Source organism: Aedes albopictus, chromosome 2, assembly GCF_035046485.1.
Source record: "Aedes albopictus strain Foshan chromosome 2, AalbF5, whole genome shotgun sequence".
Taxonomy (NCBI): domain Eukaryota; kingdom Metazoa; phylum Arthropoda; class Insecta; order Diptera; family Culicidae; genus Aedes; species Aedes albopictus.
Window position 1 is genome coordinate 459288859 of NC_085137.1, and position 22621 is coordinate 459311479.

A 22621-nucleotide genomic window follows, 5' to 3' on the forward strand; every position below is an offset into this window, starting at 1 on the left:
GAAACCAAACAAAATTTCAGCCTTAATACAGTTCAGCTCTTGAAAATAACGTTTTTTGTAAAGACTAACATTACGGCTTCGTATGTTTATGCGGGGCAGTATGCACCCTTGCTCGGGGTAAAATGCACTACAACAATGGGGCAGGATGCACTCAAACAAAGGGGCAAGACGCACCACAACATTGAGGCAAGATGCACCGTTGAGTTTAGAAATCTTTTTACTTCTTAGACAAAATGCATGTTTTATAAGGTTTTGAGACAAAAAATAGCTCAATTTAGTTTGCGATTACTTACAGAGCACTCATAGATATTATTACAGCTTGTTTTCTATAGGTGCGTTTTGCCCCAACCAATGGAGTGCATATTGCCCCAATCAATAGCAAAAAATAAAATAGTTTAACACATATAATTTACGTAGATTACTGTTTAAGTTATTTTTCCTCTGCTTAGCATTGCCCTCAATGAACTGAATAAACACAACAGCATTAGATGTTTGGTCGGTTTTCACCATCAAATCATTCGACAAACGATCGGGGAAATTACATCAGAATCGTGCTTTTCAATTTTATTCATTTTTCTCACTAATTACGTAACGCAGAAATGTAAAATTTTCCAGATGCTCATTTTTGAAGACGTTCTATTAGACTGATAAGGTTTCAAAGCTCTAAAACCGATAATCCCTGAAAAACAAAGGGGGTGCGTTTTGCCTCGACAGTGCGTATTACCCCAGATGCCCCTATGTTGCTCCTACTACACACACATATTGCTGGTTTATATGGTTCCAGTTCGGTCTTACAAAAAAAAATTTTTTTTGACCCACTCGCAATGTTCTGCGTATTATGATTGAACCTTTTTTACAAAATGAAGTTCAATTGACTGCAGCTAAAGATATGCTGTCACTCTCTCGGATTGTAATTATTATTGAATTTATTGATCGAACGAACATAAGATCGGGTCAAGGAATTTCAATTCTGATTTATGATAGGAATTTCCATGACTGTGAAAGAATTTTCTGACTATTTCAATGAGTAAATTATTACCACTATCCATGAAACAACTTTTAGAGAATTCTTGCTGAAATCTATAGAGGAATCTGTAATCCTAATGATTAAATGATTTCTGGAAAGTATAGTGCATGTAGTTCACCACTGGACTACCGCACGAGTTTTCAAGAGTGCGAAAACGTAAATAAAAGTGCGCGATTGCAACAAATCAACTCAGTGTGTTCAGAGCACTTATTCAGCTTAAATCAAAGAAATAGTGCGCCGAAAACATCAACTGGATTTGACTTTTAATGAGAATTACACAATTGAAATATTCGAATGTGTTTTTAAGAAAAAAAAAAACTCTGAGAAGTCGAAAACCCAACGCCAAACATCATAAGGATGTAAACCTAGATCGATGATGAATGATTCTGCGGAAGAATTCGACAGGGGCTTGTGTCCCACGGACCAATGGCGATCTACTTCAGGTAATCAGGGGTCATGCTATGCTCAGTATGATGTTTGTATAGTACAGCATCGTAAAAGAAATCGAAAGAGAAGTGTTCGATATTCCGAAAGATGAGGGCTGGCAGGGGCCCGTAAGAGGCCTGTCGTCTTCAGCGGATCGGCTTGGGATCGATTCCAGGCAGTTAGACTCTATAGCTACCTTCAGTATGGTACAGTATTGTTCGATAGATTGCCAAAAAAGGGCTCGCTGTTCTGAAAGAGGTTGTCACAACAAGTCAACAAGTTTTGCAAATTCCTATTAGAAAATTCACAGTAGAAAATCTGGGTAAACAGTACATCCACCCAGATCGGAACAATTTTGTTTCTTTCTTTTTCCTCAGGAGGTAGTATGTTTATATCTCAAATATTATATGAAATAGGAAGCCAATTCAAAAGTTCTGAAATAACAAGTAATTTAAGCTATTTTAGAGTGTGTATGTAATGGCAGCTATATTATCAAATAAAAAAAAAACTTGAACGGGTGCTTCTGCGTTTTTGAATAATTTACAGGTACCACGGTGAATTGAAGTTGCCATTTTGTTTCATATTATGAATATTTACCAAAGGTAGACTTTGAATTGGAAAACCGCCACCCAAAGTTTGTTTGCGACGCAAACTAGTGATCAAAGAACAACAAAAGGGGCCCGGTAGGGGCCTATCGTCTCGATCGACTCCAGGCAGTAGAGGCTGCAAGCTACCTCGAATACTGTGTACAGTACAGCACAATATAACATCAGATACGATTTCCGTAGAATCCTATTATTACAAAACTACGTACTAAACATGTCCGAATTTTTCGCCACCACGGAAATTTTTGGTTGGATTTCAGCGTTTTGAATGTTCGCCTTCAGAAAGAATTAATTAACAAAATTAGATAAAAAAGGTAAACTCTGCTACTCCTAGAAAATTCGATGAGGTTTATGTATGATTTTGCCTAATTGTTCAGGTATTTCTTCACCAGATTCATACAAGTAAACGAAAACTGTGACAAAATAAGAAAATGACATTTGTTCTAGCCTTATTACAGAAAGAAATAACATAACTTTTGCGATAAACTAGTAGTGCCAAGTTGAACTATAACAACGCTGCAATGATTTCTCTCATTGAGCTCTTTCAACTGTTTTTTTTAACAAAGGAAATATTCTTGACTTCCTTAGGCTAAAGTATCATTATGGCAAATGGCAAAGAAAGCTGCCAATTCATAACTTTGGAAATATTCATAGATCACTATACTAAGAAGTAGGCAATAGGCCGTATGAATAAAGTTGAGTAAATGCTCTTTACTAAATCTATGTGAAGCCGTAGAGCAAATCTCTGTGAATCTTCACAGAGATCTGAGTAATGAGTATTTACTCAGCTTTATTCATATGGCCTAATGTCTCAGTTTTAGCATAACGTCTAATGCAGAAGAATAGGGCACTGCATTGTTTTGATTTTGTATAGAATTTTGACGTTTCTTGCCTTTGTTACTTACAGAATTTGTTGAAGAGTGAAAGAGACGGAGAGAATTCGGCGCTTTCTATGATAAACTTTTCTTTGCCGTTTGTTGTTTACAGTTTGAACCTCGGGAAATTTTGCTGATTTCTAACATTATAGCGTGATTGAAGTCGGTCAAAAAATGAGGTGAAACAGGTTCCCGAAAATAAACAAATAATAAATAAAGCAAACCATTGATCGTTCTGGTTACTAGCGAAGAATAGAAAGTTGTTCCTAATACAGCTCATATAAATACCATACACTGATAGGCAAAATAAAGTGCCCACCCCATCATTTTTAGAATTTCTACCATTTATTTGGTTGAAATTAAAGTAAGCACACTGCAGTTTTTTTTCTAGAACTTCTTTTTAATATTCTTTTCAAGTTTTACTTACAGAACAATGATTAAAAAAAATTAGACTCAAAGAAAAAAAAATCAATTTGTATTATAGAAAAAAAAAACAGTGACAAAAAAGTGCCCACTTTATTTTGGCTCCCGCGAAAATAAATTTAAGTAAAAGAAAGGCGTTTTAATAGTTTATGTGTCCTCCTTTGCTGCAGCAATTCTGCAAAGTGACGTAAGCGACATTGAAAGTTTTGGTCCATTTTTTAGTTATGATGCATAAAACTCTTACTTGTCCTCTAAGTTTCTTTTCATAGATGATAGATTACGACTAGATCTTGCATTCTAATACAGCAGGAATACCACAGTGTTATTCTTTCCCCAGATATTATATATAATATACCCGAAAATATCGAAATTTTGAATGGCGTCTATGTCACTATGCAGAATTACGGCAGTTTGGCCTTCAGGACCAGCCGCAGGCGCTTTGGGATGCTCTTCACTAGGTTCGTTCGGTGCTGTGGATCAAGCTCTTCTTAAGAGCTTCAAAATAGTTGGACTTGTTAGTAACGCCAGTTTTGTCAACCCTGGTATCTAGAGTCGTCCACAAATTCTCGTTGGGGTTGAGGTCCGGGCTTTGTGGAGGCCATTCCAGCGGTTTGATCCGGCAAGACCGGAAGAAAGACTTGGTTTTCTTGGCAGTATGCTTCAGGTAGTTGTCCTGCTGATATGAAAACTTCTCTTCAAGGTCCGTCTGGATCAGCGAAACCTCCAGATTTTCCCGCAGGATGTTGATGTAGGAATCTGCAATCATTATCCCATCGATTTTCACGAAACTACCCACTCCACTCCAAGAAAAACACCCCCAGACCATCACATTTCCTCTTCCATGCTTCACCGTGCCTTGGATGTGGCGATCCTGAAGCTCTTCACCCGATCTGCACCACACACAAACCGGCCGCTTCCGATTGAAAAGCTCGAATTTCGATTCGTCCGTCGTCTAAACTCCTCCTACTGAGAAACCCTCCTTCATCCAGAAATTCCTCTTGAATTTCTTCTATTGCTCCCCCACCCTGAAATTTCACTAGGAGTTTCTTCGGACATCCCTCCAAGAATTTCAACCGGATTTTTTTCCTCCAGAAGTTCATTCCAAGACTCCTCCAGAACCTCCTTCCGGGATTCCTTTAGGTATTTATTTCGGGCTTAACTCAGATATTCATTCCTAGATTCTCTCAGGAATTTCTTCTGGGATTTTTCCAGGACTTTCATCCATAACTTCTCCACAAGTACCTTCTGGGATTTGTACAGAAATTCATTCAAAGATTCGTCCAAAAGTTTTTCTAGTGATTTCTTAGGAAGTTCCTTTTGAAATGTGTTCCTATTCTGGAATTCCTCCTTTTGAGAATTCCTCCTTCTGTGAGTCCTGCTACAAATCTATCCAGGATTCATCCAGGAGTTTCATCCGAGTTTGATCAGGAACTCCTTCTGGGTTCACTACAGAAATTCCTTCTATGATTCCTCCAGGAATTCCTTCTGAGATTCCTCCAGGTTTAAGACTCCTCCAAAAATTACTTCCGTGTTCTCTCCAGAGTTTATTCGGGATTGTTCCAGGAGTTTTTCTCGGGATTCCTCAAGGAGATTTGTTAAGAAGTTCCATCTGGGATTTTTCCAGAAATTATCTCCAGAAACTCTTCACGAGATTCCTTATAGAATTTCTCTAGGAATTCTTTCTTGAGGAGTTCCTTATACAATTCCTCTAGAAGTTCCTTCAAGGACTGCTCTACAAGTTCCTTCTGAGATTTCTCCATACTTTTTGAATGTCATCAGAATCAGATTTTTTTTGGGAAGATACTTCTGTTCTACAAAACTGTTGATATTTTTTGAGAACTTGGCGGAGGAATTCCTCAAGAAAGTGCTTTAGGAATTTCATTATTACGAACTTACGAGAGAATTACAGATGGAAATCTTAGAATACTTCTAAAGGGGTTTAAAAAAACTGCTTTTGGATCCCCATGAGAAACATGTAAGAGAATCAAAACTGTTGATATTTTTTGAGAACTTGGCGGAGGAATTCCTCAAGAAAGTGCTTTAGGAATTTCATTACGAACTTACGAGAGAATTACAGATGGAAGTCTTAGAATACTTCTAAAGGGGTTTAAAAAAACTGCTTTTGGATCCCCATGAGAAACATCTAAGAGAATTTCAGAAAAATTCCACCATAATCGGCAGGAATCCCGGAAGAAGTTCCCGGAGGAGTTACGCAATTAGTTAATGAATAAATCCAGGAAGGAGTTGCTGGAGGATTACCGGAAGAAGTTCCTAGAGGAGCCCAAGACGGAATCCGGCAAGAAACTCTTGGAGGAACCCCAGAAGGATTTCATGGATGAATCCCAGTAATTATTTTTGGAGAGTTCTAAGAAGGAACTTCCTGAGGAATCTTGAATTTAGGAGGATTGCTTAAAGAATACCGGGAGCAAGCCCTGAAGATACTCTTTTCTTTAATAAAAATAAAAAATAATCCTGAAGATACCCCGAAATTAATTACTGAAGCATTCATTAAGAGAACTTCTGAAAAAAAAAATCGGAAGTCATCTCGGGTAAAATTTACCCAGATGTCACTGCTGGTGTAATCTCAGAAGAAAATCCTGATGGAATTGTAGAAGGAACTATGAGAGGAACCCGTGAAGTAACTCCTGGAGGAATCCTAAAAGGAGTTCCTGAAGAAATCCTGGAAGAAATTCCTGATGGAAATTTTGTTTAGGAGAATCTCTTAGTACATTCCTGAATATGTTTCTGGAGAAAGTCCATTATGAACTTCAAATTTATCCCAGAAGAATTCCTGCGGGAATCTCGGAATGAATTGAGTGAATCCCGGAGAAATACTTTAAGGGATCTCGGTAGGAATTCCTGACGGCATCCTGGTAGGAACCTCTGGGGGGAATTCCCGAAGGTCCTGCGTTTTGGCCAAAGACATTTTCATGGGATTTCTACCAGGATTCATCCAGAGAGCTTCACAAGAAATTCTCTACACAGCTAGTCGCGTTCGGTAATTTTTACCGAAATCTCAACTGCTGAACGTTCGGTAATGATTTTTTACCGAAATTCTGTAAAAAATACAAAATTTCGGTAAAATGTTATCGTTTATCTGTCAAATTTTGACGATGTTCGGTAAACGTCACCGAATTTTTCTACAGGAGTTTTAGCTAGGATTGATGGATTGATTTAGCTATTATATTATACAGACTTTCAGCCCTTGGCTGGTTCGTCTCTAGCTTTAGTTAGGATGTTTCCGAAAAGTTCTTGCGGGATTTCTTTTGAAGTTTCATCAGAGATTTCTCACGGACTTTCAGATGTCTCTCAGTATTTCTAATTTTAGCTTGTACTTCCTTCTAAGATTTTTTCGGAGTGCCTTCTGGAATTTCTGCAGGAGCTATTGCTGATGTTTCTCATTGATTTCTTTCAGAGATTTTCTAGGTTTTTCCTCATAGTTGAGATTATCCCAGATTTTCTCAGGAATATTTACAGAGCTCTTTTCGGAATTCCTGCTAGAAATTGTCCCGAGATGCTGGATGCTCCTTTGGGATTTCTTAATTAGTTGCTTTCGAGGTCCTGCAGGAATTTTACCAGGAGTTTCTCTTCGGAATGTCTCCTGAAATTACTTACCGAACTCCTTGTATGATATTCAAATAACGGAAGGAATTAAGGTGAAATCTGGCGAGAAATTCCACAAACAAAATTGAGAGGAACTTCAGAAAAAAAAATCCTGAGATCCCCGCGAGGAAATCCAAGAGGAATATCGGAAAACTTTTTGGAAGAAACCTTGGAAGAACTTCTACAAATCCCGAAACTGTTAGAAAGCTATCCCGGAAAACCATTAAGGACAAACGTCTTGAAAACCCTGCTCAATATTGCACCAGAACTTTCGATGCACAAATCTCAAGCAGTGAACTTCTAACGATAGTGTATTTTTTATTTTGATCTTGTTCACTTGTAATAAGCTTAAACAAAGACCCGGTACGCTGGTGTGATTTTCAATGGGATTTGTGCGCTCAAAAATTGTGAGTAGGTGAAAAAGTCGGCCATTGTGACGGCCGTCTTGGGATTCTAACGAGTCTGTCCTTAAGATAAATTTCTGAAGTAACTTTTGATAAATTGTGGAATTATCTTCGAACGGCATGCAACGATTAACTCTGGAACATTATACGGTCCAAAGATGATGATTCTTGATCCTGCTTTCCAAAAGTTGTTTCCGAGACAAGGGTCTTTCATCAGTGATTTAGCATATAGAACGATTTTCCTTATTGAACGCTACTACTACTTCGTAGGTTCAACATGGCACGGTCAGTCGAATTTGATGGGAACATGATTTGAGTTTGAGTGGGCAATTCTGCCCATCCATTTTTCCTTGACCATATTGTCGGTTCCCCATTTTCTCTGACTGACAACGTCCATTCGCCGGCATTGTAATAATGCTCTCGAAAAAAATGATGAAAATTTCCTCCTTTTGGATCACGTACCAGCTCCCGACTACGCACGGAGACTTCACCCGAAGTAAGCAAATGACAAGTGGCTCTGAACGAATTTCTGAAAATTGCATTTTCCCCCTTGAATCATCAACGTCTAGCCAACCAGTCAGCCGGGGTTCCTTCGTGTGCCGGACCGTCATGCATCCATTTTCATTTCTGTGCCAAAATACAAAAAGCGGTCCGGTGGCGGTGATTCAACTTCGAGCTGAGCGGGGGCGACAGCTGACTCGGTGTGGAACGAAGACTGTCGCCGTCATCGTCATCATTATGCTTGAATGGGAGGAAAATATGGAAAGCGGTCGGCCGCGACAGCCAGCAGCGTTGTTGAGACGACACGAGGGTTAAGTTAAGAAAATGCAATCATATTAGTCATTATTCAGTCTCTCTCAGACACAGGAAAGTCGGCTGGCTGGGATCTTCCCAATGATTTATTGGATTTGCGGTGCGGTGTGATGGTAGGGAAGTTGTATTGTAAGAAAAGTAAGTTCAAACAAGCACCGCCAAGTTTTTTTTTGCTTCACAGGATTTCTTTATTGATGTTTTTCTTATGATTTTAAAAAGATCTTTTTCAGATATTCAAACAAGGAATCTACCATAAGTCTTGTCAGTAATGTAGCGAAGTTCAGCCTTCCCAAACCTGGCATGAAGACATAATTTGAAGTTTATGGCAACATACCTTAAAAGACACAAACTACAAATCATGCAGAGTTAAATGCAGGCCTTTGCCTATGTTCTCGTTAGGAATTCATAAAAAAATACCAATAATTGGCTTCTTTAGTGGTGTTGAGATAATTCTATTCTCTGAATCTGCATGCCAAACTGAGCCGAAATCCAAATTTTCATGAATTTTGGTGCCCGCACGGAAAAAAATCCATTCCCAGGACCATGAATATGACTCATAGTTTCCCGATATTTTTATGATTTTATGTTATAAATATACACCATGATTAAATTTTATGATCTTATCACCATAACGCTATGCACCCGTTATTGTTTTGGCTTTCGACGACCAAAAATGGAAAATATAAACATGAAGCTATGATTATATAAGCTGGGATCATGAGTAGCATTCATGAAGCCAAGAATAATTTTCATAAACCTGGATTCAGATCCTGATGCTTTACCACCAGATTCATAAAATTATGGTTTCGTGAGGTAGAACCATGCATAGAATTCATGGAATCAAAAAATACTTTTATGATTCCGTCGTCGTCGGACCTATGTGCTTCTCAGTCAAATTCATAAAATCATGGTTGAATGCATAGAATTCATGGAATTAAGAATTACTTTTATGATTTCGTCGTCGTCGGTCCCAAATGCTTTTAATTAGATTAATAAAACGATGCAAGCTAAAATCATAAGAAAATAAAATACGTGATATCAGAGCCCATTTCTATGATTTTGGGACCTATCCATCATCCTTTTTTCTATGAGCAAGCAGCACTTTTTAGTTGGCCTCTTGTTAGTGAAGATATGTAATGTTCAAATATAAAAGAGAACAACAATGATCGAACTCACCGGATAATCATATTTAGCTGGTTTACTATTTTTGTCTTTGGCTACTACATCCAACAGGTTAAGTATGCCCTCCAAACCACATCAATTGTTCACTAGTTCACATCACTTGATGAGTCTCCGAAGTCGTCGAACGATGGATAAACCGGAAAAATAGAGAGAATTACCGAAAATTAACGCGCGATTCTCACTTTGCTTCACCCTCCGTACATAAACTCGTAACTACGACGGATGGCACAGCGAAAACGCGAACTGGGCACTGTTTACTTTTTGCGCGTTTACTTTTTAGTCAATCAACTCCCAACAAACTGCCGAATCTTACGGGCACACTGTTTCGATGTTCTATTTCCTCATATATGCACATTTATTACTCTAACCAAATAAAAACTTTGCAAAAATAGAAGGTTCAACTTTTTCCACATGTCTGCGATTTATATGACCGCGCGATTTATATAATTGCATATGGCAGATAAGTGTAACGCTACGAAGCGACCATGAATATAATTTATGAAAATGCTTGTTTCTAATCATATTTCTGGTCAACTCATTCATGATATTATGAATTTTAATTATGATATTATGAGTTGGCAGACATCATAAGAACATGATTTTTTATTCATGATGAGGGGAATGGATTTTTTTCCGTGCGGGAACCTATTTAAAAATCAGTTTGAAGATTGTATGGGAGCGATTTGTCGAATCACCCCTCGTCGCATTTTGTACTGGGCGGAGCTGTCAAGCAGTTGCCCAGCTGTCAAAAGGTGATATCAAACAATCTCTTTGTAATTAATTTTAGGTATCAAAATAAAGTTCTAAAAATTTGAAAAAAAAAATCATAGTGGCTCAGAAAAAGCTGCTCTTTCGTATAAAATCAAAAAATCAATACATTATTCTAAATTTAAAAACCCAATTGCAATGAATCTGCTCAGAACTCACTCAGCATCCCGAAAGATCTTGTGCGGAAATTTCCAAAAAAATATCTTCAGCTAAAACATTACAGGCCGAGTAATCGGCCACCATAGTTACAAGAACTGAGGATGTGATTAACACTTTTGAATTGTTTAAAATTATTTTTTAATTGCTATTCAGCGTTTCATGGGTGTTTCAGGAGGTTTCAAAAGACCCCATGGTCGTTCCAGAGAGTTTCAGGAGCGTTCCAGGAGTCTTCAAGGACGTAGATGAACCTGGGCGTGTTAGTGGAATATCTGTAAGTAATAGAAAATCGGGCTAAGTACTGTCCCTTTCAATTCTACTAAAAAAATTCATCCTTTGACAACTACAATAGGTGAACTTACGTATTTTTGGCCGTTTTGTTCTCTTCGTCATAGGGGTTTTTTTGAAACCTACTGAACTCAAAGTTGGCCTCAAATCTTTCCCAATCAAGCTGAATGATACACACTCAGTTGAGCTCGGCTAATTTACATTATTTTGCCGAGATTTGCACAGCCGAGCGCTCGGCAATCGAAATTTAACTGAGATATCAGCAAAAAGTCAAGTTTATTCATAGCAGCACCCATGGGTGGAACTTCCAGGTCACATTCGCTCCCGAAATCAACGTAATTCCTGGAAATTTTTCCAGAAATTTAACATTTTCGCAGGAGGGAAACTTCTTCAATCTTGCAGTGTAAACTTGTGAGGTTTGTTTATGTCCTTGGTGGCGGAGCGAGGGGCTCCTAAATGGGTATTGTAGAAATGTTGAGCTAGATTTAAAAATTAAAGCTTTGGTTTAAACATTTTATCAATTGAAAGTATATACATGAGAATTTGTGTTTCAAATGAACTCGGAGGCATCCCAGGGGTTTTCAGAGACGTTCCGCAGTGTTCCATTGGGTTCCAGAGGGTGTTCTAGGGGTATTGAAAAGATTTCAGTGGCGTTCTAGGGAGCTTCAGTGGTATTCCAGGTTGTTTCGTGGATCCCAGAGAGGCGTTCCTAGGAATTTTAGAGGGTTTTACGGACGCTCCTGAGTGTTTCAACGGGTTTCAGGTGCGTTCTAAAGATTTTCAATGGGTTTCAGGGGCTGTTACGCGACGAAAAAAAAAGAAAGTTTGTCCAATTCAACAATTGTTTCCAACTACAATATTGAATTACTATAAAAAAAACATCAAATTTATCAATTCCGTCGTTAACTGCCTAAATATTCCCTAGGTTTCAGTGTTTGTTCCACTAAACTTTACGAACCACTAAACAATAGGAAAAAATCACTTTGCCTTTCGTTGACAGATGCATTCTTCTCTTCGTAGAAGCCTTTGTTCGCTATTTTGCTTTACATGATCATATCGCTAGCCAGCGGTTTAGCTTTCAGAGGCGTAGCCGTGGCCGAAATAGGATATTGTTGCATAAGTTGTCGTGGCGCGCGCAACAGGCGCGTTCCATGGGTTTTCAAAAAGTTTCAGGGACGTTCTAGAGGTTTTAAGTGTGATTCAGAAAGTTTCAGGGGCGTATATGGGGCTTCACGGAAGTGTCACGATGTTTCAAGAGCGTTTCAAAGGTTTTCAAGAGGTTTCAGAAGCGTTGTAAGGAGTTTCAATAGTGTTCCGAAGAAATTTTCCGGGATCAAAGGCTGTTTCAGAGATTTCTTAGGGGTTTCTGAAGCGTTCCAATAAATTTGAAGGAGTTACAGGGGTGTTTCAGAGAGTATCAGGGTGTTCTAACGTATTGCAGAGGGTTTCAGGAACGTTCCAGGGGTTTCAAGGGTGCTCCATTGTATAAATCTCTGATATCACCTGAAACCTTCTGCAACACGCTGGAACGTCCTGAAACTTCCTGAAACACCCCTGAACACCTTCATGTAATCCCCTGAACATTCTTGAAACTCCTATAAAACATCCCTGAAACCAGCTTAGAAGCCCGAAGGAACCCCCAGGACCACCGGGAACCCCTCCGAAACCCTTCTGAATCTCCCATTTAACATGAAAATGAAAATATGATAAATTTGTAACCTATAATTTAAACTTCGACTTACGGAGTGAACTGTTCAACAATTAACAAGAATGCTCATTAGAATTTAGCCAGCTTAACGATGCGTTCATTGTGTGTTTTTTTTTCAGTCATCTTGGAATTATAAAGACACGGACAACGTCTTCAGCTTTCGACTGTACAGACTGTTTTAAACTTAACATTAGACAACGGACAACGGAGCATGCACCAGTGGAAACGGGGAAGGAACTATTCTCACGAAAAGTTTCAACGCCCGAAACGGGAATTGAACCCTCACCCCATAGCATGGTGCGATTATAAGCTTGGTGACCCTAACTGCACGGCTACGAGGCTCCACAATGCGCGGAAAAACAAATTCAAACAAAAAAAATCAGTTCTAACCGTTTAAGAATTGACGAATTATGGTTCTTCTTTGAGGCTCTACGTTCCCACTAGAACTTAACCTGTCTCTCTGCAACTTCGTGTTGTTTAGGTACTTCCACAGCTATTAATTGAAGGGTTTCCTTTGCTTGCCATTGCACGAACTTGTATATTGTGAGGCAAGTATAGTGATGATACACTATGCTCAGGGAAGTTGAGAAAAGTCTCCGGATTGACGATCCAAAACCTTATCCACAAGGCTAAGCTGTTAGTACACAAGGTCAAATATTTGTCCAAAAAGAAACCTATACTCAGATGTTTTTTCTTGAGTTCTTTCCTTGTCAAATATTTGACCTTGTGCACTTCAGGTCTAACAGGAGACCCCAATTATCCTATATTGGTTAAGATACTTTTTTTGATTAAATCAGATCAAAAAGACTCTTAAAAACCAGGTACCAACCAGGTTCTCAACGATTTCGAACGCTTTTGTATTCCCTCTCAATGACAAAGATAACAAAAAAATTCGTTTAAACAACCCAATGATGCAATCGGGTGATTGTCACTTCGGATTCAAGGGCTTCTTGACGCCTGCAGCAGGTGTCCTTCGAAGTTCGCATACTGTCGCCACGTGCTTTGTTTCGAGGAGAGATTGATAACTCTCGTCAGCACAGCTGATCGCCCCGCAGCTCAAGGCTCAATGAGTTGAAAAATAAAAACAAGAACATTATCGCTGGTGATGATGTGAGATGGTGACGGTGCAAGGTGCTGCTGAACTGTGAAGCCAACCTGCGCGCCTGGTTAGTCCCTGTGTGATCATTATAAATGTTGAGGAGAGGTTATCAATTTATGACAAGTGGACAAGATTCGCTTTCTTGGTGATTTATGTACAATTTCGTTTGATTGAAATAATTACTTACCAAGATGAGTCAGTAAACCATAGTTAGAAAATGTGATTTTATGGAAACAACTAGCAACAAGCTAAAGATCAATCAATCCCGAGAATAAAATCTTGGCGAAATTTTCAGATTGTTGCGAGTCAAAGGCGCAATTGAAGCGTTACATATGCTAATTTACGTTCGATTACATAAGTTGAGATCTCATCCTAGCAACTTCAGACGTAATTTGACAACATTTTAACTTGTATATCAATTATAACAATATCACGTTTTGATCGTGAATACTTCACTTCTTCTCTGGGACAGACGCTCCAATGCTACCTACATGCTACCTTGTGAAATCAGTCAATCTTTAAAAGAGTCATAATGCTACATTTTTCTTTGGTTCACAATTGTAACGAGATCAAACTCCCCGACACACATAGATACGATAAGATCCTGACAGCCACCAATCGTACCGTGCACTTCGCATCATATCCAATTCACATCCACTGCCAAAATGTCAATGACCGCATGGCCAAACACCCCTCCTGTTTTCTGGAGTATCTACTGTAGTAACTACACTACATCCATCCCAGAATGCACACGGGCTCGATGATGTTGCGGCGGTGGTGTGGTACCGAGCAGCGCAGTTACAATCGCTCAGCTCACTCCTCGGGCAAAGGACGGTTAAAGTCAGAGTTACGGTTGGAAAATATGAAACCATGGAGGAGAGACAAAAACCGAACAACCTAACTAGGTATATTGGGAAAGTCAGAAGGGAACAACGAGATTGGATCCGGAATCGTGTGTGATATCATCACCGACGAACCGACGTGACAGTGGCGATCCAAAACTGTCCCCCCCTAATTTAACGGTCGACCAGCGAAGCGAACGATCGCTTCTGTCAAATCAGCGCAGACGCGAACCGTTTCCTATATGAACACACGGGGGTTTGGTGTCGAGCTATCAAATCATCGCGAGCCGTTATAGAGGTGGCGATAGTGTTCGGCTATTTTTCATCATGGTGTCGCGGACAACAAATTTGAATTTATTTGTTCTAGCTGTCACGTCGGTTCGTCGGTGATATCATCGCGCCCACACACACGATATGGTTGTGTCTATTTTTGATGTGATGAAAGAAGGGGGCTCGCTCATGTGAGCAGCGGTTGACTCAATTCGGCACCTTCCTCCACGGACAGGGTGGCCAGGAAGGATTCCTGATGAAATTCTTGATTGCCCAGAATCATTGAAGAGTTTCTCACAAAGTCACAGAGAATTTCGGCTCAGATCTGTGGAAAATATTTGACAAGATTTGTTAGCGATTCTCTTGCAAAATCCTTCAAGGATTTCAAATGTATTTAGAACCAGGTCGTTGTTAGACCTGTAATGAACTTCTGGCAATTTCTGGAGAGGTTCATTCAAAGCTAGGGTAGTTTAAATCATAAATTGTTTTAAAGTTCAAACTCCCGTAGCTTCATTACAATATTTGCTGCAATAGCACACTGAGTCTTGTTAAAATTTCAATCATTTCGGTGGTTATTTGAGGTTCCGCAGCTTAGCACCTGAAATAACTCCTGATGAATTACATAATTCATAAGGCGCTTAAAGCGTGAGACATTAGTCGTCATTACATTACAAGACAGTTGACAGTATTGTGATGTCCTCGGAAAACGTTTTCCAGACTCCTTAGCATAACATTCAATCGTTGTTTGACGTTTTTAACAAATCATTTTTGCGCAGTCTACATTTTTTAGTTTATTTTTTGCTGACGCCGACCAAGAAGTTATTTCTGGAATTTGTCTATGTTATCTCGTACTGCAAAGTTATCTCTTGGAATTCGATGACATTTTTTCGAGGATATAATTTCTAGCCCCTGAGATTTCTTCAGGTCTTTCTTTTTCATATTAACCCAGATGTCCCTTTTCAAATTTATTTTTCATCGGGGATTTTTTAAGGAATTCTACCAGAAATCGGACCAAGACAACCTTTTGTAGTTCATTCAAGAGTTGCTTTTTGATTCACCAAGATTTCCCTTCTGCTATTTCTACATTTTCAACGGGAATTCATCCACGATTATTTTCTGATATCCATCAAGACATTTGTTCGGACACGGAATAGACGTACTAATTTTTGGAGCAGCGCGTGTTCAGTAATCAGCTCAAACTAGAAGAAAAATGTATTTCAGTGGGGTTTCATGGTACATAGTATTTCAATCTTACAGATTTAGTATCTTCCCGTATTTGCTACTTGTGAAGTACAACTGGGGATCTCGCAACCTAGCCTAGAAATCTATTAGTTTTGCCGGTTAAGATTGCTAATAAGGCACTTATAATCGTCATTCTAACTTACGTAGGAGTAACTATTTGCGATAGGAGTAAGAATTCGTCATACATAGGACGTTCTGAAGCGGACAAATGATAATATAACCTAAAATGTTCACCGTATTATAGAATTATGGCAATTAGTTTTAATTTACGTCACTCTTCATGTAATTCATTTACCATACAGCTCAATAAATATCACGAAGCGATCACTGTAGTTTACAGGCATTTAAAGGCGCACAAATTCAATAAATAATCGCCTAACAATTTTCCCGAAACCACGTTTGCGATATCAACCAGCTGCTATCATGGATTCTTTGATTCTGCTCACAATAGTAGCCTTATAATAGATGTCAAAAAAGACTCAACGTAGCCTACACCGCAGGTACGCGTGCATCGACGATCGATGGTAGTGGTTGTAACAACATTATTTCAAATAATCCCCCAGAATTTCCTTCTCTCGTTATCCTTCAAGGATTCACCCAAAAACATTTCTGGCACTGTCCATAAACTACATAGACTCATTTTTGACCATCTCATACTCCCCTCCCCCTCGTAGATTTTTGTTCATACAAAATTTTCGAAATTTGTATCGAGCGTAGAATTTGGCTCTTTAGATTTCTCCTGGAGCTCCCTCTGAAAATCATCCAGAATTTTCTGCTGGGGAACCTCTTGGTGTTTCTTATGGAAATCTTCCGGGAGTTCCTCAAGGGATTTCTATAGAAGTTCTATCTAGAAATGAAATATACAGGAGTTTTTTGTTTTTTGACGAAATCCTTGAAGAGGTGTTGGCCTGTCTTACCGAGGACCCAGGATCGAATTCCACTGCCGACATACATTCGACACTTTTTTTTAGCACAGGACGCCTTTTTGCTATAACTTAGTCAATTTTGAGCCTATAGACTTGATTTTCAAAACACGAAGTAACCGCCTCTCCCTGTGTAAAAATTTTCATGTATATTGATTCAAAATTGACTGTGTAAGTGCAAAAAAAAGCCAGTGCAAAAAAAAACAAAATTGTATGTACTCTCAAAATGTGAAATTTTCTTTGAGAGGAAGCAGGCCCAAAGTAGGGCCAAGGGAAAAAACAAACCTCAATAATACAGATAAAAACAGATTCTTATGAGGGGTTCAAATTTGTCTTAAATCATGCAACGAAGGATGTGGAATTTGAGGGATCTGATCCTAGAATTTGCCGAAAAACTCTGTCGAAGACCGAAAAGTGATCCCACGCTTGTGTAAAAAGTTATACACTTGGTACTTTTAGCTAAAAAGTGAGATTTTGTAATGTATGTGCTTAACATGTTAAATTTCATCGATTACATTGTTCAAAATAAATGTGAGCTCATACCACAGATAACAGATGTTTATCCAAGTTCATTTTTTTCAAATTCTGTGTGAACTAATTTATATATAAAAAAAATGCTGTAAACTATGTTGCTGCAGCCATTTTTACAATGAACTGTTGCAATAACTGTTATATGCAGGGATGGCAAAAATACGTTTTTCTCTTTTCCGTTCATCGATACCGACAGTAAAATAAAAACAAAACAACGGCAGCACCAATACCTACCATCAGCAGCCGCGCCGTCGGCAGTCAAGCTGGCGCTTGATAGTTTTCGCTTCCCCACAAAAATATTTATGAGCAGTCATGCCGAGGCGGGTGATTGCGAAAAATGTCAAATATTTTCAACTGCTAATAACTCACTTGTTTTAGTGAATAATTTGAATCTGTTTGCACAAATAGCTAGAACACACTCCTAGCTTTGTGATGCATATAAAGAAGTTTGTCTAGAAGCGGTTTGAATCGGAGAAAAATGCGAAAATGGGAGAGACAGAAATTTCTGTCGTCGTTGTGCTCGAGTACCGGCGCTCTCGCGCTTGGAAACCGTTTCGAGGAAGAAGGCTGCTGGAAAAAAAAATGTTATGACATTTATTTTTCGAACAGTTTGAGTTTAGCTGGGCCTGTGATGTTCGTGTGGAAAAATGTCAAATGTGCAGCCGGTAACCGTTTTTTCCAGTACATTTCTCATCCCTGGTTATATGTAGCCACCAAGTTGCACGCGCGACATACTTGACGAGACTTAAGTTTGTTATCTATGCTACACACTTAAAAAATATTCGCGGGCTCGGCTTTCCGCGCACAGCCGACTACTCAGCCAACTCAAAAACTGATATCTCAGTTAAAACTGCATTTGTTAGCTGATTCTCAGCAAAACAGCAGCCGACACTCAGTAATGAACTGTCAAAGTTGCCGAGATCTTGGTTATGTTGTTGTTTGCCGAGCGCTCGGCTGTGCGGATCTCGGCGAAAGTTTGAAAAAAAGGCTGAGATCCCGACATTTCAAATTAAGTGTGTATGCTTCTCGTTTGTTTTGTTTATTTGCGACATCGTTTCATCGCTGTCAATGCTAGAGCATATACAACACTAATTTACACACTACATATCCATCTCAATCACTACACTTTCCAATAAAATTTCTTAAACTTCATTTGTGATTAAATACAGAAAAAATGCTAGACTATTTCTGATTGCCAAAGATCTTGCATTCCTTAATAAAATGCTTGAACAGTTCTGAGGATTTTATTGAATAGATCAAATCAAACCCCAGAACTCAAAAGAAATATCATAAATCCCGATATATATTTCTTCAATATATCCACCAGAGCTGTAAAATATCAGTCTTGTCAGTTACCTACTGATATTGCCAACCACTGTCACTATCACTCTAGGCCGATCAATATCAAGATAGGTATCGACTTGATTCAGATTTTCTGATATATTGGTGATTGTGAAAAGTGAGCCGAAATTCAAAATTTTTAATGATTAACACTTATAATTGGGTTCTTTAGGGGTATCCGAATTATTTCATAATCGGATTCTCCGCTCAACAATTAGTCGAATTTCAAAATTTCGCCATTTTCTGATTTCGGGAACTATTTTTAAAATGTATTTAAAGTTTGTATGGAGATTTTTTTTTGTTCGGGTCGAACTGTCGAACTTTATCGATTGAACTGTCATTCTATCCACAAAAATAAAAACTGTTTTGTTAATTTAATCATCAAAACAAAGGTATTGGAGTCCAATAAAATCACGTTATACTCAGAAAAATGAGCTTTTTCGATGAGGCTATAGAAAATAGCAATATTTTATTCACTAAACAACCCAATTTGCTATGTTGTAATACATTAAGAAATATCATCACGTTAACCCTTTATAAGGCTTGCCACCTTATACACATATTTTTTTCTGTTCGTTTAGAAAAATTTTACAACTTCTGTTCTAACTGATGGACACATCAGGCCTTTTTGAACACTCATGATTTTTTTGAGCCATAACAAATATAAATGGGCTTTTTTAGAACAAAATGTCTCTCCTAAAACTGCCATTTTTGAGTGCATGAAGGTTTATAAGCTCGAAATTCTGTTGTGGTGAGCGAATTGAAAATTAAATGATGGGGAATGAAAGGCCTATGTTCCTTTTGCTTGTGGACAAAATTTCAACTTGATTGCTTCATAGAAACTCAGCCTTTTGAAAAATGTACTATTATAAATGGGCATGTACTAAAATTGCAGGGCTGTTACAGGTGGCGCGGATTTTGCGTTTTTCGCGGTTTTTGCGTTTCGCGCGGATTTCGCCCGTTTTTGTTAATTTTGGCGCGGTTTTTGCGGAAATGGTTTTCAACTTGGTTTTCAAATGCTCTTACCTTCAATATTTAGACATAAAGCTTAACACAATTAGAAAAAAAAAAATAAAAAAATGCATATTGGAGTTATGAATTTTGTGATTGAGTAAAAATAATGTTATTAGTCTCTGGCTTGGAGTGCTAGATCACGCTCAGTTTGTGAAAACAGAGAAGTTCCTCTTATTCTCGAATTTCTTTGTCAATCATTTTGAATTTAAAATTTTGGATAGGGTTTTTTTATGGAATTTATACAGTAATGTCTGCGGTTCGAAAAAAAAAACAATGAATTTCATGGCTAGATTTCTGAAAAAAATGCCAAAGCTTCTTGCTGATTCTGAAATCTGTTTTTGTGGAATTTGCAAAAGACTTGAATAAACATTCAGTTGAATTTCGTAGTTAATTTAATAGAATCTCGTAAAGAAAAATCATTGGTCTTGTAGACTGTGTGTGTCGTGAAATATTAATCTGATTGGTTCTCTGACACAGTATGTCTTAGAATTTCTGAAATTTTTGGAAAAAATAGACGGTAATGATAAGAAATTTCTAGCGTTTTTAACATTCAGGTTTTTCTTGGTTCATTATAGATGAGTTTTTGAATAAGGAAATTGGCGAAATTCATGAATCAGTCACATATTTGTAGAATTTCTGTCGAATCGATTTCTTTTAGTTGAAAACGATGATAGAATTATCCTAAAAATACGTAAATGTCTGCTCAAGTAACCAAAAGTTCAGATAAGAGGCTAAGCAGCTTTTTCGAGGTGGCTCATTAGCCTTCTAAGCAGCTTCATTTTTAAGTAATTTTGGAACTTGAAAGTTCACATAAGGTAGCTAGATAGCATTCTAAGCAGCTTCTGACAGAACTTCAACAAAATTCATGCAGAAACAAAAATGTATTTTTTAATCCGATCGTTTAGTATGAGTAGTTGGTACTCTCCGTGATAGTCTGCTGACTTACCGCTGCGCTGCTGAAGATACTTGACAAAGTCAAGCTAACGTCAGTACTGTACAAGTGTGCAAAACAGCTTTTCATTCAATCTTAACTGTAGTAACGTGGTAGAGCGTACGTCTCTCACGCAGCGACTCACCGTTCGAATCTGGTGGGTGACATATTTATTGATTTAAGCCTAATATTTATTGGTTTCATAAATTTAAATTTGTATTTTATTTCTGTATGCTCAACACAGTTATTTTCTGCAAAAAAAATACATTCAATATTTATTGAAACACAAAACTACTGAACTTTTATGAACTTGAAAGTTCCGACAAAGTTCCGAGTAGCATCTTAAGAAGATTTAAAGTTCCATGAAGCTTAGATAAAGTTCCGAATGGAACTTTCTGGCTGCTTAAGAGGCTAACTATTAGCCTTGCCGGAACATGTGACCGAAGTTCCCGCAAGGTTCATCGTTAGCCTCTTAAGCAGCCAAAAAGTTCCATTCGGAACTTTATCTGAACTTCACGGAACTTGAAAGTATATTTTGTCATGGGAAGCGGAACTTTTGTTTACTTGGGTGTTGTCATGGTAAAATTTATCTTTGATTCGCAATCAGAGCGTTCGTTGATAGGAGAGTTGAGAGTACAGTTAATAGAGGGTTTCTTGGTAGAATTTCTGGAGGATTTTTTTACAGAATATTTGAAAACTTGAAGCTTTTGGAATCCTATGGAGGATACATTTGCTGAAATCTTTACTAAATATCCAAGATTGTGGTGTGGCGAGAAGCTCTTCTAATAAATTAAAAAAAAAATAATACTTTTCTACATACCTTTTTCTCAAAGGTCAGATCATTTGCCAGACATTTTTTTATTAAATGTTTCCTTTTTAATGAATATCTCCCTTAGGAATAAAATGTATTCATGACTTTCTTAATGAATAAATTATGCTAGCATCAATCACTCCATTTGTATCTTCACAAAATAAGTTTCTGTAGAGAATTATCCATGAGTCTTCGAAAAAAAAATGAAAATTTCCTTGCAGTTTTCTCGAACGATCTTTTGAAATTTACTGCAGATTTTATTTCAGGATTTCTACAATGATGTTAATTATAAATTATTTCAAAAGATTCGAAAAGATTGCTCCTGTTTCGGAATTAGATATCTCATTCCCGTAAAATAATAGTTGCCTTTATTGAGAAGCAATCAATGAACTGTTGATCCAAAATCTTGTAACCGTTGTTACAAGGTTCATATCAGTTTTTTTAAATTTGCGCCATGTTAGTCGAAGGTTCAGATACGTTACCAAACTTCAGCGATTAGAAAACCACTGGGCTGCAACCTAAATCTACAGCTAAACATGGCGTGACCCAAGTCATAGATGATGACGTCACGGAACTTAAGAGATGGCTGAAGGGTTCAAAGGACTTTCAGTGGGCGGCCATCGTCCACTTTGAAACAGGCGAGCGTGTAGATCGGATGTGCTAACTAAAGTAATTGTGAAGTGTTCGAAACAGTTGATTGTGCCAGAAGTGAGGTGTGCCAGAGTTAACCAGCATTCAGATAACTAAGCCCTCGAAAATCCTGATGGATCTTAACTGACCCTGGAATGTCCTTCAATAGGACCTTTTTTCGGTTTCTTTAAAAACCAGCCTTCCGATTGGTGCGTCCGAGTATCGCCAGTGCACGCAACGGTTTGGGTTTCTGTAAGGTGCCCAAATCTAAAAGTAAAGGATTACCATTGTTCCTCTGGCTTCGGGCCATAACCACCAAGGAGGACAAAGCTCTCGGGCAAAAGCCCTAAATCCCAAGGAGAGATTCCCTTCTCGGTCCGACAAAGGGCGGCCTTGCCGTCGTCGACCGACTAAGCTTGAAGGAAGCGCCTGTAGTCCGGAACCATCTCCACACACCGCCATTCCAGTCATTCTCCAAGCGCCATTGTACGTTCCAGACGTCGCAGATCGTCGGCAGCTGTTCCGCCATCTTGCCACAGGACGGCATCGAGTCCAGTCAGCCATCGCTGGAACAGAGGTCCCGCCGCGAGCGCTCGCAGGTTTGCAGTCAGCCAAGGTACGTGCCGTGAACCAGTGACAAACTACAGAACAACAGACAACTGAATACACCGTAATTTCGAACCGCTTTAGTGTAGTTTATTTGAATCTT

General features: G+C 38.5%; 1 protein-coding gene and 1 long non-coding RNA gene across 7 annotated transcripts in view; one reads left to right on the plus strand and one right to left on the minus strand.

The window, feature by feature from the left end:
• Positions 1-22621, plus strand: part of LOC109418942 (ribosomal protein S6 kinase beta-2) — a 189508-nt gene that overhangs the window by 7828 nt on the left and 159059 nt on the right. The window lies entirely within an intron of this gene.
• Positions 1335-20909, minus strand: LOC134288610 (uncharacterized). The gene is made up of 2 exons (XR_009998063.1): positions 16027-20909; positions 1335-15952 (listed from the first exon to the last, which is right to left on the minus strand). It is a non-coding gene; the product is annotated as an uncharacterized LOC134288610 (long non-coding RNA).